Source organism: Lissotriton helveticus, chromosome 1_1 (genome assembly GCF_964261635.1).
Source record: "Lissotriton helveticus chromosome 1_1, aLisHel1.1, whole genome shotgun sequence".
NCBI classification, from domain to species: Eukaryota; Metazoa; Chordata; class Amphibia; order Caudata; family Salamandridae; genus Lissotriton; species Lissotriton helveticus.
Genome location: NC_136057.1, coordinates 1,552,614,772 through 1,552,631,326, shown reverse-complemented (window position 1 = coordinate 1,552,631,326; position 16,555 = coordinate 1,552,614,772).

The following is a 16,555-nucleotide window of genomic DNA, read 5'->3' as shown; positions in this document are numbered from 1 at the left end:
GAACCCAGTCCCTAGGATTTTAGATTACCCTGGACGAAACTCTGCAACATATATCTTGGACTGTCGACATTCCATATCAACTGGAAGACGGAAGAAATCTCCCTTGTGGTCAAAGAGTGACCACCCTGTTAAAACAGGCACCAAAAGCATCTTTGCAAGTCTGCATTTTCGAGGCTCCCGCTGGATCCCGAAGAATCTGTGACACAGGACATGGACTTCCAGACATCCCTGAAGCTGACCGGAGATCCCCGCAAAGCTGATACCTGTAGCTGACACGGGAGACGTGGGACCGGAACTCCTGGACATCCTGCATTTTTGTAACTGTACCTACTTCCCGAGGTATCCTGAAGTTGTGCATTGGGGTATTTGAAGCCCCTGCCCCTAGCACCGTTTGCACGGAAGTACAGAGGCCAGCATTCCACGAGTGACCCGTGAGTCCCCTTTTTTCACCGCAGCTCGAGGCTCCTTTCTGGTTCCTAGTCTAGTGAGCCTCCATGAAGGCCTCCATGAAGGCCAATCCTTCGTTTCTTGAGCTTTCCAGGTTGCTCCAGATGTGCTCTGACTCCCCTCCAAAGTAGGAGCGCTCCAGACCTTGCTGGTCTGAACCAATGCCAATCTTGTCATCTTGCATGGGTTGCTGTTGCCACAGCTTGTTGGGTCCAATCCGGATTCCGACACTGCAGCACTCCACATCCTTTGTGGGACAGTTTGAATCCAGCTCTTGATTGTCGTTGACACCTCCTGGTCCTCGTGGCTGAAGAGTCAAGCTTCTTACTTTCGCTATTCTGGTCACTGGCTAGTGACCCAGACTCTGTCCCCTCTAAATTCAGGTTCTTCACATCTCCGATCCACCCTTGGATCCACCAGGACACTTTTCCTCTGGTTGCCTGCAGCATTTCTTCGCAGCTCTCAATTGGAATCGACGACAAAACCTGACACCAAAAGACACTATGCACCCGGCTTCCCTGGGTGAGGTAACACGAGTACTCCGGTGCTCCCATGGGTCTTGACTCTCAAAGTGTCCTAGTCTAAAAAGGTTCCATAGTAGTTCACCTCTAAGTGCCCTTAATCTTTAAAATTGTAACTTGTTCGTTCTCCTTAGAAAGTCAATGGTGATCCACGGCTGTGTTTAGAGACACTGCATGTGTCCCCCGTGGGCCTCCTGCGTCCCTACCTTGGGTGGTTCCTGGTAGCCCCAGCGGTTCTACAGGCCCTAGCCCGGCTTTCTAACCCTCACGTGGTTCTTATACCACTATTTTAGTATATGGTTTGTGAGGCCCCTAGGGCATAACGTATACTGTGCAACTTATCATATACTAATTAAGTTCCTTGTATTGTACTTTTACCTCTGTCCTCATAAAAAGTCCAGAGGGGTTGTGTTTAGATTAAATACATATACATTTGATATATACCTTATGTTGTGTGTTTTCATTTGATCATTCAATAGATTATAACTGGTAAAACAACTTGCTTAACTCGCCTCTAAGTCTTACCCTGAAGGCTGCTCTCCACAGCTACCACTAGGATAGCTTTCTATAAAGGTTGACTTTAAACCTACCATCAATAGGGCCGTTTGGACTGGTGAAAGGTGCCCACTAAAATAGTGGACATCATATGCCAGGCCAACTTCTCACATTGGTGTGCAGCGTGTGGGATTAAAGCTTGCATTGTTTCACCAGATAATCTTAAGAATATTCTTTGAAAAATTACATTAAGGTACCAGTAGGTACATATACATCAAGCTTAAAATACATAAGTTCTACTGAACTTAGCAGTTGTAGGTGTTAAGGGCCTAGCACACCCTGACTACAACTACTAGAGAGGTTTAGTAGGAAACCAAGTAGTGTAGGTAGGTGCACACACCACGCCTCACTAGTCTTGGCTTTAAAGGCAGGACCTAGTGGGTCTATGCCAGATGTCAGCAAAGGGCCTAAGTATGACACATTCACCTTTCAAGAGTTAAAGGGTCTGTGTGCCATAAAAAAATTAAAGCAAGGACAAAGTCCCACCACCCAACACCTCATAGAAATATTAGTGTTAGATGACTTGGAAGAAGCATCAGATCCTGATAGACTAGGTAATGGGGATGGGGTGCAACCATCAGCAGCAGATGATTCTAGTGGGGTGCCACCCCAGACCTCTGATTAGGATGATGATGCAGACCAGGTTGATGTCAGTAGACTGAACCTGGGAAATACGGCATATGGATAATTGGAGGTAAGTAAACAATTTAATTAATAAAACTAATTTCGTAGAATGCGCTGTATCGCATTTGCGAAATTCGTTTTATTAATTAAATTGTTCCTAAATAATTGTAAAGCAAAAATTAACTAAATATAGAGAAGAACTGCTCAGAAACTGTAGAATTTTCTTGGGAGTCATTTAACTTTCAGGCACAGGGTTACATTTGTACACAATATACTGAGAGGTTGTAAGTAAAATTTACCAATTAAAAGTATTCCATTTCAATGATGTTTAAAAGGGAGAAGGGTGCACAGACACCTTGCCCTTGGTTTGCAGGGGTAAAGTGCACAGAGTTCTACAGACAGCAAAAATAGGGTTAAGCAAAATGGCAAAAACTCCAAGGTGACCATACAAAAAAGATGGATTTCTTAGAGTGGAGTAAAATGTTTTCTATGTATTTGAAAACGAAGACACAACTGACTATAAATTCTCTTTAGCAACAAAACAGTATTTACTTTATTGAATGAGCAGGGGTGCATCAAGATGGCCAATGAGTTGGAGAACCTCATCGGTGAGGTTCGCTGGGGGGATGTGAAATAATATTTTTGTGTAAAACCTCTTTCTCCTACAGCCACACTGCTGCCTTGTACAGCCCATAAATAAGATTGACCAGCCCTGCTCCATAGGAACTGCCAGAGGGTAAGTGGCTCAGCCTACCCTCTGGCCGCTATTATGAAGCTCAATGCCAGTCCGCTTGGAAGACATGTTTTTACACATACACATACACAGGTGCACTCAATTGCCTGTGTGTATGTCACTCCTTAGTCCCTACCTTCCACCAAGTCCTTGAATCCAGGGTGGCCACCTTTGCTGGAACCTGCTACCTCAATTCTGTGGAGGGGTTCATTTAAACCCACTACCACTGCCGCTCTTGCTGAGCATTGAGAGCACTGTCCTCTTTATATATCAGGGACAGAGAGTAGTATTTTTGGTTCCATTCAAGCCATGAGGCCATGTTTATTATTACAGAACATGCCCCAGGGACACAACAGGCATGTGCAGCCCTGGAGAACTTTGCTATTACAGAAGGGGCCGCAGACACTTGTGCAGCCCCATCAGTAATACTGATACCGCTGGCACATATGTAGTACCACCACTTTCACAACAGGGTGTTATCCCATTTGCATGGGGCCATGGTCCCATACATATGAGAGAATCACTTTGCCTCTGTGCCCATGCCGTTATTGACGGGGTGTAGAGGCAAACATACCCTCAGAAGGCTCCCTGAAAAAGTGCCACAAAAAGGTGTTGCACTTTTAGTGCAACTCCTAAAGACAGCAATATGGAGGGGAGAACAGGGTCCCATGAACCCCCAGACATCTCCCTGCAGGTGGGAAAGGCACTCAACGTACCGGCCTACAAAGGGTTCTCTAATCCCTCTTGAAAATGCAGGTGATATGCTGGCTGCAATGTGAAACATAGAGCAGATGCTCCATATTTCATGTGAATGAACTTCCCCCAGTGTAGCATGAGTTTAGATCGCAGCTGCCCTGAGGGCAGCACATTCATCATATTTTGGCCTACTTTTCCTGTTTGCACCAGGCACACCTGTTTTAAGGTGCACTGTGGTGCCAAAAGGGCCAGTGCACCCTTATCAAAATAGGGGCCGGGGACCTGCAGCTGACTATGCTCTCCTTTTCCCCCCTACCTTCTGCTACTGCCATCACCACCTACCCTAGCAAAGAGGTCACCTCCATTGTGGTTCCTCAAAGAAACAAAGTGAGGACTCTGCCAATCTTCTGCACAGAGAAAAAAAAGGACTCTGCTGATCTCTACTCCAACCAAAAAGGATTAAAGTTCAGGATTCAGCTGAATGAATACTCCAGCATGATGTTCACACTCATACCTAATTAGGACACTCCAGCAATAAAATCTACATATTTTGTTTTGACTGCATTTCAGTAAGGAACACTATCCCAGAATCCTTTCTCATTTCTCTGAGCATCACTATCTTGGACCTGAAATCGATTTTCATATCTGCAAGTACTATACCAATCTATAGTTGACTACCAACTTGTCTAATATGGGCCATTTCCCTTCTCCTCCAATCATCAGATGACCTCCTGGTGCACTTTGACTCCAAGTCCAGTGTACTTCAACTCTCCCATGCCTCTCTACCTGCTCTCATAAATATCACTCTCTGACCTTCCTCTCCACAACCATTACTCCCCCACTCTCCTTCTTTCTGGCTCCCCTCAGTCCCCTCGCTGCCACCCAAAAGTCCTCATGTTCACCCATCCCACCCCTATACTAAAAGGCCATCCCCTACCGCAACTCCCCTACTTGCAATGGATCCACCCCCTTCTTGTCTCTTACCTGTCAGAATAATCTCTCCAACTCTTCCCCTAGGTCCTTAAGCCTGCATAACAGCAACACAAACCTAACTGTCTCCTCTTGCCGTACCTCTCCCCATTGCTGTTCCCTTCTCTATCTCTCTCTCTCTCTCTCTGTCTCTCATTCTCCACCTTCTCATCTACCTTTCACACTCATTTAACTTCTAAATTACGTCCTCCACAAATCTTCCTTTCCCATCCCAACCATTCTCTTGATCCAAATCACAGATGGACATGACTACTACCCAGGCCAACCTCACACTTCTCCCCCTTGTACTGACAACCACACCCTAGACAGACTGGACTCTCTACTTTTTGGGATGAATTCCCTTTCAACCTCATATCTTATCCTATTCAGGACCTTGAAGTCCCTTGCAACAAAAAGGTAATTGAAGACATGCATGTTTCTTAGCCACTGGCAATCACCCAGGTTGCATCCCAGTCCATAATTGTTTGCCTACCATGCTGCCTCAGTTTGGACACAGCCATATACAAATCAGCCTTTACTCTGCTCCAATGGTAATAGCCCAGCCTTAACTGCCCAGCAAGATCCTCCCTTAACCAGAACACAAATTATCCTAGATCAGTGGCGGTGTGTCCATTGGGGGTGTTGGGGCGTTGCCCCACTAGTCATGGACGACCGTCATGCTGGTCATACACTCTTTTATATTTCATTTTTAAAATTAATTCTGAAAGCGCACTGACGCACTCCTGACTTGGAGCGCTCTGCAGGGACAAGCCCGACTGAACCGGGACAGCGCCCTGCGGAAGGACTTTGGGGGCGGGGCTGCGGCAGTAAGTGACAGCGCGGCAGAATGGAGATTAGTTAGCCAGCAGCATCTGCAGCAGTGAGTGTCAGTGTGCGCATGCCAATGTTAGGCCTAGTACTTTTTAGTGCTGGCCCGTGCATTCGCACACGCAGTACTGCTTCTGACCTCCCTAAATTTGAAGTCGGAGATTGGCAGGGACCCGGGCCCCCAGGTCTCATTATGGGCAGAATAACCCCTGCTCTTAGCCAATCCTAGCGCAGTAGCGCTGGTAATGCTGCGCCAGCATTGGCTGGAGTCACCGCGCTGAGTTGACTACAGATCTGGTGTGGTGCCCCCGCATCATCTGATGTCGGGGCAGGGGGCCACAATTGTTCAAATTATATACATATTTCCATTGTAAACAATACAAGACAAGAAATGTAACTATTTCTTTTGATACCCAACTGTTTTTGTAGAGTAGAGAAAGGTATGGAACATGAACTCATGAGCCTACTCCAGTATTATGACGCTGTCAGGCACCCACACGAAACACGTTCAGCAAACATGCACTGCCCTGACGACTGGTCTGGTGGCGCACGGCGTATTGGGGCACACCAGTAGGTGGGGGGGGGGGAAGCTCTGACACAGACACCAAATTATTGTGATAAAGGCCGCTTTATTGGAATCAGGTGCACCTGAACAACACCCACCTGGCCTGTGCCGAACACAACTAATGCTCACTAAATAATAACTGCCTGACAGCCCCCACCCCCACCCCTAAAAGTATCCCCAACATTGCAACTGAAATATCAACAACCGCTCAGCAACCTACCCCCCTACCCACCGACTGCAATGACCTCAGTGACCTCACTGACCTCAGCCCCCCACCTACCAATACACCCCCAGGCCCCCTTTCTTCTTAGGAAAACGCCACCAAATACCAGTGCCTGTTCCAGCGACACCACAAATCCTGACACCCTAACATCCCAGTGCAACATCATCCAATAATGCCTCTCTCGCAAACCCAAGACCCCATCGGACATGAACCTGGGGACCAACCCCCCACCCCACAGGGCGAAAAACAGGGAGGGAGGGCGGGACAAAATTCCTCTATTGGCAAACACCTGGCTGCCGTGTCACTGCACCACAAATGGTGGGCAGTCACACAAAATGTCCGGTTATAAACCCGACAAGCCCAAAAGGAGCCCAAAGGGAGCCCAACCAGCCCAACCAGCCCAACTACGGGGTCCCACAGTGCTCTCCTATCCCCCCCCTGCTGCCCCAAACTTCCCCCGGGGGGTCAAGCCTCCCGCTGGTCGGCTGCCCCCCAAATCCCCATTAAGCCTGCCTTAGGCCTCGTCTCGGAGTCGGAGCTCGGAGGCAGTAAGTGCACATGCAGAAGACTAAACCCGGCCTGAGAGCCGGCCTCCAGTAAGTCTCCTGCGACCTGCTGTCACCTGCGCACCGACTGCTTGCCGGCCACTGGGCTGGGTGAGGGGCAGCTCGACTACCATGACAAATAACAAAATGGTGATAATGGCGCCATTATCACCATTTTGTTATTTGCCATGTGGTAGTCGAGCTGCCCCTCACCCAGCCCAGTGGCCGGCACCCAGCTCCTCCGCTGGAATGTCTCTTGCGCCCCGTCCCATCGTGCGGGTGACATCACAGCAGCTCGAGCCCCGCGCCTGAAGGATTAGCGAGCGAAATGTCTTTTCCTGCCAATCACGATCCCAGAAAGCTGCTGTGACAGTTTGAAAGAGGGAGAGAGGAACGGCGAGAGGCAAAGTGGGGAGAGGCGGAAAGAGTGAGAGAGAGAGGGTGTACGCAAGGGTGAAAAAACAAGCGTCAGAGAGAGCGAGGGAAATGAGGAGAGTGGGGGTGAAAGAGTGAGCGTCTGAGAAAGAGAGAGACGAAAAGGGAATGTGGAAAGAAAGAGTGGGACTGAATCATACAGGGATAAGACAGGCAAATGACAGGGAGAGAACCAGTGGGCGCGGGAGTGAAAATGGGACAAGGGCCGGCTGATGGCAGAGGCGCGAGCAAGAGAGAGGAACTTGGGTTAAAGATATAGACACTGAGAGACAGTACCCGGGAGGTGTGAAAGGCGAAAGGAGAGGGGAGGGCGAGCGAAATTAAAAGGAGAAGGGAGGGTCTGAGCAGGACGCAGGTTGGAGAGAGGGGACATGGCATCCCTGAGCTACTGACTCCTGCCAGCCCCTCTGACCTTGCACTGAGGGTAAACCTCTCCATCGATCGATCCCATGTTACACAGCTCAGCATTCCTGACAGCTTCCCTGTGTTACTGACCCCTGCCAGGCTGGGTATGCCCAATTGTTTGTACTCTGTTTTTATTGGCGCCCGTGAATCAGTCAGGTATGTGTGTCTTCGGCGGTGATAAATATGTCAGTAATGATATTTTTAGTAGTGTACTGTAACTCTAGTGGCCGCATACGCGCACCGCAAGGGCCCTGGTGCTGCAGGCAACCTGCCACGGGAATCTACCTTTTCTTTTTAATCACACTGAAGTCTGCACGTGCACGACTCTCCGCGCAGCACGTGTCTCTGTGCACAAGAGCACCTCACTGTGCATGTTGGAATGCACGTTACTGTCATAGCGACTCCTGGGAGAGTGCAGGCCTCCAGGCCTCAGTGTCCGACCTCCCTGCAGCCCAGGCTGGGCTGGGCCCTGGGCAGCTCAAAGACCAGCAAATTCGAAATACGGCACGGCACGGCACTCTCTCTTAGACGGGCGGCACACGGACAGCTGTATCGTGTTTACTTTTTCAGCGCGCTGTATTGCATCTTCCTTTTGCTCTAAGGCACCACTAAACATTTAAATATTTTATTTTCAAGAGTGTAAAGATTTCCTCACACTGAATTTGCATGTGTTGCATAACTGCAGGGAGGCTGAGGTCAGATCCCAGGTGGGTGGGGAAGCAATTTTCAGCTAGATTTTCTGAAGCACATCTTCTAGGTTTGCATATCCGTTTTTTCTCGAATCAGCGGTGAAATCCCTCATTAGGTGTGTTCTTTTTACCGTGTTTTACTCTCCATGTTATCGCGGCCATGGCTGTCCAGTATAGGCTGGGGGGGGGTAGGGGGGTGGAGGGCGAGGGTGCTGGTTCCATGTCACATTTACAGGATAATCACTCACTAAATAAATCAGTCCCTTTCAGGTTAATTGTACTGTGGCTCACCATGGGTGCCTATCACTTTCATAAATTAGAGGTTTGAAGGGGGTGTGTGATGTTGCTACCATCACCATTCACATTTAGGAAATGACACCAGTGGCTGGAGAGGTGTATGGAAACAGAAAGCCAATTTTCCCTCTTTACTTTTTGAGGCACTTTGCAAATAGTGTCGCATTTAGCAAAATAAAAAACACTTTTCTTTACTGGGACAAAGATAAAATTCATTCCAAAGGGAAAATATCCCTCGGTTTCAATCACCCCTCTTCTATAACCTGGCTCAAATGTGTTCCATGTTTGTTAGGAGAGCTGAGAACCAAGTGAAAAATTTAATCTTTACTAAGTCTATGTCATTATCATATGAAATCTCTTTATTTATGTCATATCCATATTTTCACAATTACTTTATTAACCTTCTTGCTTTCTCAAATATGCTGAAAAATGCACCATTTTCCCACTCTTTTTTCAAATTTTTCTCAGTGGCTGGACCACCCGAACCACTCTTTTGGCAGTTGGGCTCGCTCTCTACGCTCGTTTGCCATCGGGCACTCATCCTGAATGTTTACGCCCTACCACTTTCAAATGTCACCAGCCACCACTGTTCTAGATCAGTTTTTCACTGATTACATTTCATCAGTCCAGTATAGCTTGGCTCCAGTGGCACAGTGGGCATGAGACCCATGTCATGGCAAACCTGTTGACTTAGGGAATTGGCTGCAACAACAAGGTGATGGACTGGGATGGGGCCTACAGTGATTGTCAGTGGCTGAGATTAACTAACTCTGCAGCATGTCTTGTTTCAGTCACTAGACAACATGACCACATCACCTCTGTCCTCTACTATCTCAGCTGGCTTGCAGTTGAAGCAAGGAACACTTTCAAACTGGCCAGCATCATCCACAAATGTCTTCTTGGCAGCACACCAAACTACCTCACTAAAACTATTTCATGAGTCTCCCGCTCACTCAGACGTTCTAGCTCCATTAGGCTTCAGACCCCAGTCTTCAAAAACTCTAGAAACTGGAAATTAGTTTTTTTATGCGTTGCTCCCAATATTTGGAATGCCATCCAAACCTCCAACAGGACCAACCTCTCACATCTCTCTTTCAAACAAGAACTAAACCTACTTCTCCAGCAATCTCGCCTCCCTCCTTCATCATGGTTATGGTAGTCCAATCATGGACTCATGCTTACTTACTTACACCTTTCCTTATAGACTTTTTCCACTATGTCACATTTGGATAGCTTCACATGAATGTATATGTTGTATATGCTCTATCCCCTGCAACTACACAGGATTATGCATGCTTCTTTTGACAACATATGTGAAGTGCTATTGGGCATTACATTAAGGGGTAAGCTAAGAGCATGTAATGGTAGATCCCCATTGGACCAACAGGGCTCTTCCACATACAATTGATTTAACAGAGGAAGCAGAATTGATTATGTACTTCTAGCTCTGTATCTCTTGTCGAACATGGTAGATATGGAAGTCCTAGAAAGATGGGACAACTCTTTAGATCTTGAATTATCTGGTTTGGTTATCCTCACCCCTGAATTAGTAAAACCTTGCCTTTTGGTTAAAATTGCTGTATCAAACAACAAAAAGACCATAAAGTGTTATTTTGTGAAGGCCCACCCATACATCTTAAGTAAAATGTACATGAATGTGTGTGATGCCGTGGAGAAGTTGGGAAAATTAATGAATTGTGGTGCCCCCTAAATCATTAAGAACCATTCACGAAGACTTGTTCTTAAAAGTGAGGGACCTTTTATCAAAAGACCCCGGTAGGGATTAAAAAAGCCTAGTCTCCCCCACACCCTTGGTTTAACACACAATGCAGATCAGCAAAAACACTTCTTTTGGACTGTATAAAAAAACAAAGATCAGGATGGCATACACCAGGCACGCCAGAAGTATAAGAGAGTCCTAAAGCAAGCCAAAGTCAACTGGAAAAAAGAGATTTGGGCAGACCTACTACATGCAGTGAGAAAATATGTTCCAACAAATTCTGGAGCATCATTGTGCCTGGCAGCAGCTCACCTACTGATGTAGTTGCTTTCCATGTACAACCAGAATTGTGGGTGGAAAATTTCGAAAAGCTATACTCCCTGGCAAAAGGTCAGGGGAGCAGCAAAGGGATGACTATTCCTTCCTGGGGCAATTCACCAGGTCAAATAGATGCTCTTAAGATATCTTATACTGATTCATGTACCGCACTCAAATCGCTTGCGGCCAAAAAGGCGCTGGCCTAGACTCTGTACAAGCCGATTTTTACTCCTCTGGCGCAGGCATCTGAGTGACCTACTTAAACATCCTGTATGGAGCAATTTCTAAGGGAGAGCCGTTCCTAGATTCCTGGCGATGGGCCAAAGTCGTCCTGATCTATAGGAAAGGTCTTTGAGACGAACTAGAGAATTACATACCATTCAGCTTAATCGATGGGCTGCAGAAAAATGTTTGCAGACAAATTTTGGTTATCCTGTCTGACCCGCAAGCTGGCTTTAGACCAAAAACCAGCACTCTGGGCCAAATACTAAAGATTTAATATTGTATACTGGAAGACGGTAGCTCTGAGGAAAGGCTATCTCTATGTTGCTTTTGTAGATCTAAGATCTTCGTTCAACATGATGCCTTGGAGCAAGTTGCGGGAAGTACTGAAAAACATGGGTGTCCCAGAAAACATCTTAGATATCGGCATCAGACTCCACAAAAACAACAACACTAGAGTCCTATATGGCAAAAATGGAGAGGAGACGGACCTATTCAGGATCGAGAGGGGGGTGCAGCAGGGCTATGTTTTAGCCCCAACCCTCCTCTCTATTTATTAATGATCTGGCAGAGATACTCGATTTTGAGAATAATGGCATCCCTAAAGTTGGCTCCAGAAAACCCCCCAGGCTTCTCTTTACAAATGAGACTCTCTTGAACTCGCAGGGAAGGGGGCTGGAGCCAACCACTATGCTGTAAGCAGAACTTGCACATTGCTCTCTGATATAGGAATCTCCTGGCCCATCCTCTTGCCTAGGCCCCTCTTTTACTAACAGAAGGTGTTGCACTCTGAGCTGTGGAGCAAGAGGCCTGTAGTGAGGTGTCAGAAGACCCTACAACTAACCTACCTTCTGCATGGAACTCTACGGCTGGTGCTGCATGGAGCAAATCAAGATGGTGGCCCCTCCCACGCTGGAGCCCTGGGGCACCTGGGATGCCAACTGAGGCAGCCGGTGAGGTCTCACATGTGTGTCCTACTGCACTAGGGTGAGCCTGTGGGCCCTATCCATTTCTGTCACTTTCATAGCACCATTTTTGCCATTCAGACCAGCGGAGTCCAGAGCAGGACCATCAGACGCAAGCAGCCTCTCGACTTCGGTTAAGGAGCTGGCTGACAACTGATGCTCCACTCCCCCTGAAAACTACCCACTATCCTCTGCCAAGTAACTGAGGATTTGTACTGTTTGGAGGAGGAGAGACCACCCCCTTCCTGGCACTTACTGAGGGCATACTCAAACATGGGGCGCACACATCAACCATCTTCCTCACACCCCCTTGTTGGCTTTCCACTGCAATGAGACTTGCCTCCCTTCTCACCCTGCAGGGTGAGGGGGCTGCATTGAGGTACAGTAACAGAACTGAGGTGCAGTGTCAGGCACCTTCCCCTTCCTTTTTCACATTGCATCTCACCCTTACCTAATGCCTCCACCCTACTGGAACACCACTTCTCTTGGGGGGACATATGCCCCCCCCCATTTGCCACTGTGGATTTTGAGTCTGTGGGGCACTAGCTAGTAGCCCACTCACCCACCAAGTGTATCTGTGTAATGCCTACTCACGGTGGCCTTCCTCTTCTGCTGACTCCTACACTACCCACACTGTGCAATGGGGTACACAAACCATCAATCAATCAATCAATCAATCAATCAATCAGAGTACATGTAGAGCGCACTACTTACCTGTGAGGGTCCCAAGGTGCTGAAAGGAGGGAAGGGGCTGCTACAGCTCGAAGAACCAGGTGTTGAGGAGTCTTTTGAAGGTGAGTAGGTCTTGGGTCTGCCGTATGTGGGTAGGGAGGGTGTTCCAGGTCTTGGTGGTGAGGTAGGAGAAGGATCTGCCGCCGGAGTTCATTCTTTGGATGCGGGGGACAGAGGCGTGGGCGAGGCTGGTGGAGCGGAGCTGGCGGGTGGGGGTGTGGAATCTCAGTCTGCTGTTCAGTTAGGCTGGTGCGGTGTTGTGGAGTTCTTTGTGTGCATGGGTGAGGAGCTTGAAGGTGATCCTCTTGTCGACAGGGAGCCAGTGTAGGTTTCTCAGGTGGGGGGGTGATATGGCTGTGGCGGGGGACGTTGACGATCAGTCAGGCGGAGGCGTTTTGGATGCGTTGTAGTCGTCGTAGATGTTTGGGTGGGATTTCCAAGTAGAGTGCGTTTCTGTAGTCCAGTCTGCTGCTGACGAGGGCCTGTGTCACCGTTCTTCTTGTTTCGGTCGGGATCCACTTGTAGATCCTGCGGAGCATGCGGAGGGTGTTGTAGCAGGAGGAGGAGACGGCGTTGACCTGCTTAGACATGGAGAGGGAGGAGTCGAGGATGAATCCTAGATTGCATACATGGTCGTTGGGTGTTGGTGCTGTTCCCAGTGTGGCCGGCCACCAGGAGTCGTCCCAGGCTGAGGGGGTGAATCCAAGGATGAGGACCTCCGTCTTGTCCGAGTTCAGCTTCAGACGGCTGCTCCTCATCCAGTCGGTGACGGCCTTCATTCCTTTGTGGAGGTTAGTTTTGGCAGTGTGTGGGTCCTTGGTGAGGGAGAGGATGAGCTGGGTGTTGTCGGAGTATGAGATGATGTTGAGGTTGTGATGGCGGGCCACTAGTGCGAGGGAGGCCATGTAGACGTTGAACAGCGTCGGGCTGAGGGATGAGCCCTGGGGGACGCCACAGATGATGTCGGTGGCTTCAGATCATAAGGGTGGGAGGCGGACGATCTGGGTTCTGCCGGTGAGGAAGGACATGGTCCAGTCAAGGGCCTTCTCTTGGATTCCGGCTTCTAGGAGGTGTGTCTTTAGAGTTCGATGGCAGACCGTGTAGAAGGCGGCTGACAGGTCCAGGAGGATGAGGGCTGATGTTTCACTATTGTCTAGTTGGCACCTGATGTCGTCTGTGGCGGCGATGAGGGCTGCCTCGGTGCTGTGGTTTCATCTGAATCCAAACTGGGATGGTCCAAGATGTTGTTGTCTTCCAGGTAGCGGGTCAGCTGCATGTTGACGATGTTCTCGATGACTTTTGCCAGGAATGGGAGCAGGGAGATGGGCCGGAAGTTCTTGAGTTCCTTGGGGTCCGCTTTGGGCTTCTTGAGGAGGGCGTTGATTTCGGCGTGCTTCCAGCTTTCCGGGAATGACGCTGTTTCTAAGGAGATGTTGATGACCTTCCGTAGTTGGGGTGCGATGGCTGCGTCTGCTTTGTTGAATACGTGGTGTGGGCAAGGGTCAGATGGAGATCCTGAAATGATGGAGTTCATGACTTTGTATGTCTCGTCATCGTTGACGTTGGACCAGGAGGTCAGTCGGTTGGCGCTGGTGGTGTTCACAGGGGAGGTGGAGTCTGGCGTAGTCGGGGTGGTCGTGGTGTTGAAGGTGTCGTGGATGTCAGCGATCTTGCGGTGGAATAAGATGGCTAGTGAGTCGCACAGTTCTTGTGAGGGCGGGATGTGTTTGTTGTTGGCGCTGGGGTTGGAGAGTTCCTTTACGATGCTGAAGAGTTCTTTGCTGTTGTGTGCGTTGTTATCCAAGCGGTCTTTGAAGGAGGATCTCTTGGCTAATCTGATGAGGTGGTGATGTCTGCGGGTAGCGTCCTTGTGGGCTGTGTGGTTGTCCGGTGTGCGTTCGTGGAGCAATGTCTTCTCCAGTTTTTGGCATGCGCATTTGGAAGCCTAGAGCTCATTGGTGAACCATGTGGCTCTCTTGCTGATGTGGCTATTGGAGAGTTTCTTGAGTGGGGCGAGGGTGTTGGTGCAGTTGTCGATCCACTGTCTGAGGTTGCGGGCTGCAGCGTCAGAGTTGGAGGGGTCGGTGGGTGGGTTCTTGGCGAGGGAGGTGAGTAGCTGGTCTTCGGTGACTTTGCTCAGCAGCGGCGAGGCAGCTGTCGGGTGCGATGGTGCGTGGTTGGTTTCTTGAAAGTGAAGTGGATGCAGCGGTGGTCGGTCCAGTGGAGTTCGGTGGTGTGATCAAAGGCGATGTGGGAGCCTGTGGAGAAGATGGGGTCAAGCTTGTGGCCGGCGGTGTGGGTGGGTGTGGTGACGAGTTGTCTGAGGCTGAGGTTGGTGAGGTTGTCGATCAGGGTGGCGGAGTTGGTGTCGTTCTTGTTCTCGAGGTGGAAGTTCAGGTCCCCGAGGAGGATGTAGTCCGTGGAGGCGAGTGCGTGGGTGCTGGCGAGGTCGGCGATAGAGTCGCTGAACTGAGCCCGGGGTTTGGGTGGTCTGTAGATGAGTGTTCCTCTGAGGGTGGTGTTGGGGTTGGTGTGTTTCCGGAAGTGCAAGTGTTCGGCGGTGTTGAGGGTGTCTTATGCATGGGTGACGACTTTGAGGGTTGACTTGTGGATGATGGCTATTCCTCCTCCGATTCGTTTGGCGCGATCCTTGCGGGTGATCTTGTAGCCGTCCGGGATGGCTATGGCGATGTTGGGCGCCGAGGAGTCGTTCTACCAGGTCTCGGTCAGGAACGCCACGTCTGGGGCGGAGGTGTCGAGGAGATCCCAGAGCTCGACGGCGTGTTTGCCTGTGGAGCGTGTGTTGAGCAGAATGCAGCAGAGGTGGTTGAGTCCAGTCCTTGGAGGTTTGGTGTTACTGTCGCAGGTGAAGCTGCACGTGCGGCAGGAGAAGGGTGTTGTATCCTAGTTCTGCAACACCCTCGTGCCCTTAGCGCGAGACGCTGTCAACCCATCTCTCCTGCGCAAGAGCACCCATTGTTCCCTCACCTTTCCTATGGGTCCCCCAACATTCCACTCTCCCTCTGGTCCCTTCCTAAACCACCAACTGTCATTTATGAGATATCTTAACTGACCTACGCACCGCACTAGGTGTGGGGCTGTTTATAATAAACTTATACTTAAATCTACACTTCAGTCTCCTACTTCGATTTACTACAAGTGGCGACGAGGATGGGAATAGAAATTGTCTCGGACATTGACAGCTCAACATCATTTCATTCTTGGATAAGCTGTTCTTGAGCGAAGGATTACCCACATTTGTGCTCACTGACAATGGTCCACAATTTTGCTCAGAAGCGTTCAAGTTATTCCTTGAGAGAAATTGTATCGCTCACCACACCACCTCATTATACCACTCAAAAGGAAATGGCCTCACTGAACGCTTCAACCGTGTCTTGAAGGGACACATACAGCTGTCAAGAAATGCTAATCTTAACTGGGAAGAAGAAGTGTTCAAACTCATCTGGGCCTTCAGGATATCTCCTTGTGCCAGCACCCGTAATGCACCATTTGTTCTCATGCGAAGTAGACTGCCCCTGAGTATTGACCTAGGTTGGATGCCTACTTCCAAACAACTTGAATGGTCACCAGATGTCATCAGAAATAACATAATCAAAGCGCAAAAATACTACAAAGAATGATATGATTCCAAACATGGTGCCAAAGAACATTCATTTAAGGTTGGCAACCTTGTAAATGTCTGTTTAGAAAAAAAAGTAAGGAAAGGAGAAAGCAGATTCACCGCTCCTCTTCACATTGATGAACTGTATAACAATGCGGCCAGACTCAGTGATGGGAAAGTGTGGCACATAAGTAGATTGGCAAGATATCATCATGGAGTCAATGTTCCCAACCAACTGCAACATGATACTTATTGCAAAGATTTGTGGGTTGATGTTGATAGGACCAGTTTAGAACAAGGTTGCATGCCCAGAAATGGGATTTCACACGATCTCCCACCTGTCACTGACTCTGCTGATTGTAGATCATCAGACCAGTCTGTAGATGTCAGTCCTCGCACTCCGATACCCAATTGGAGTTGTTACGGTGACTCACACTCTGACTCTGA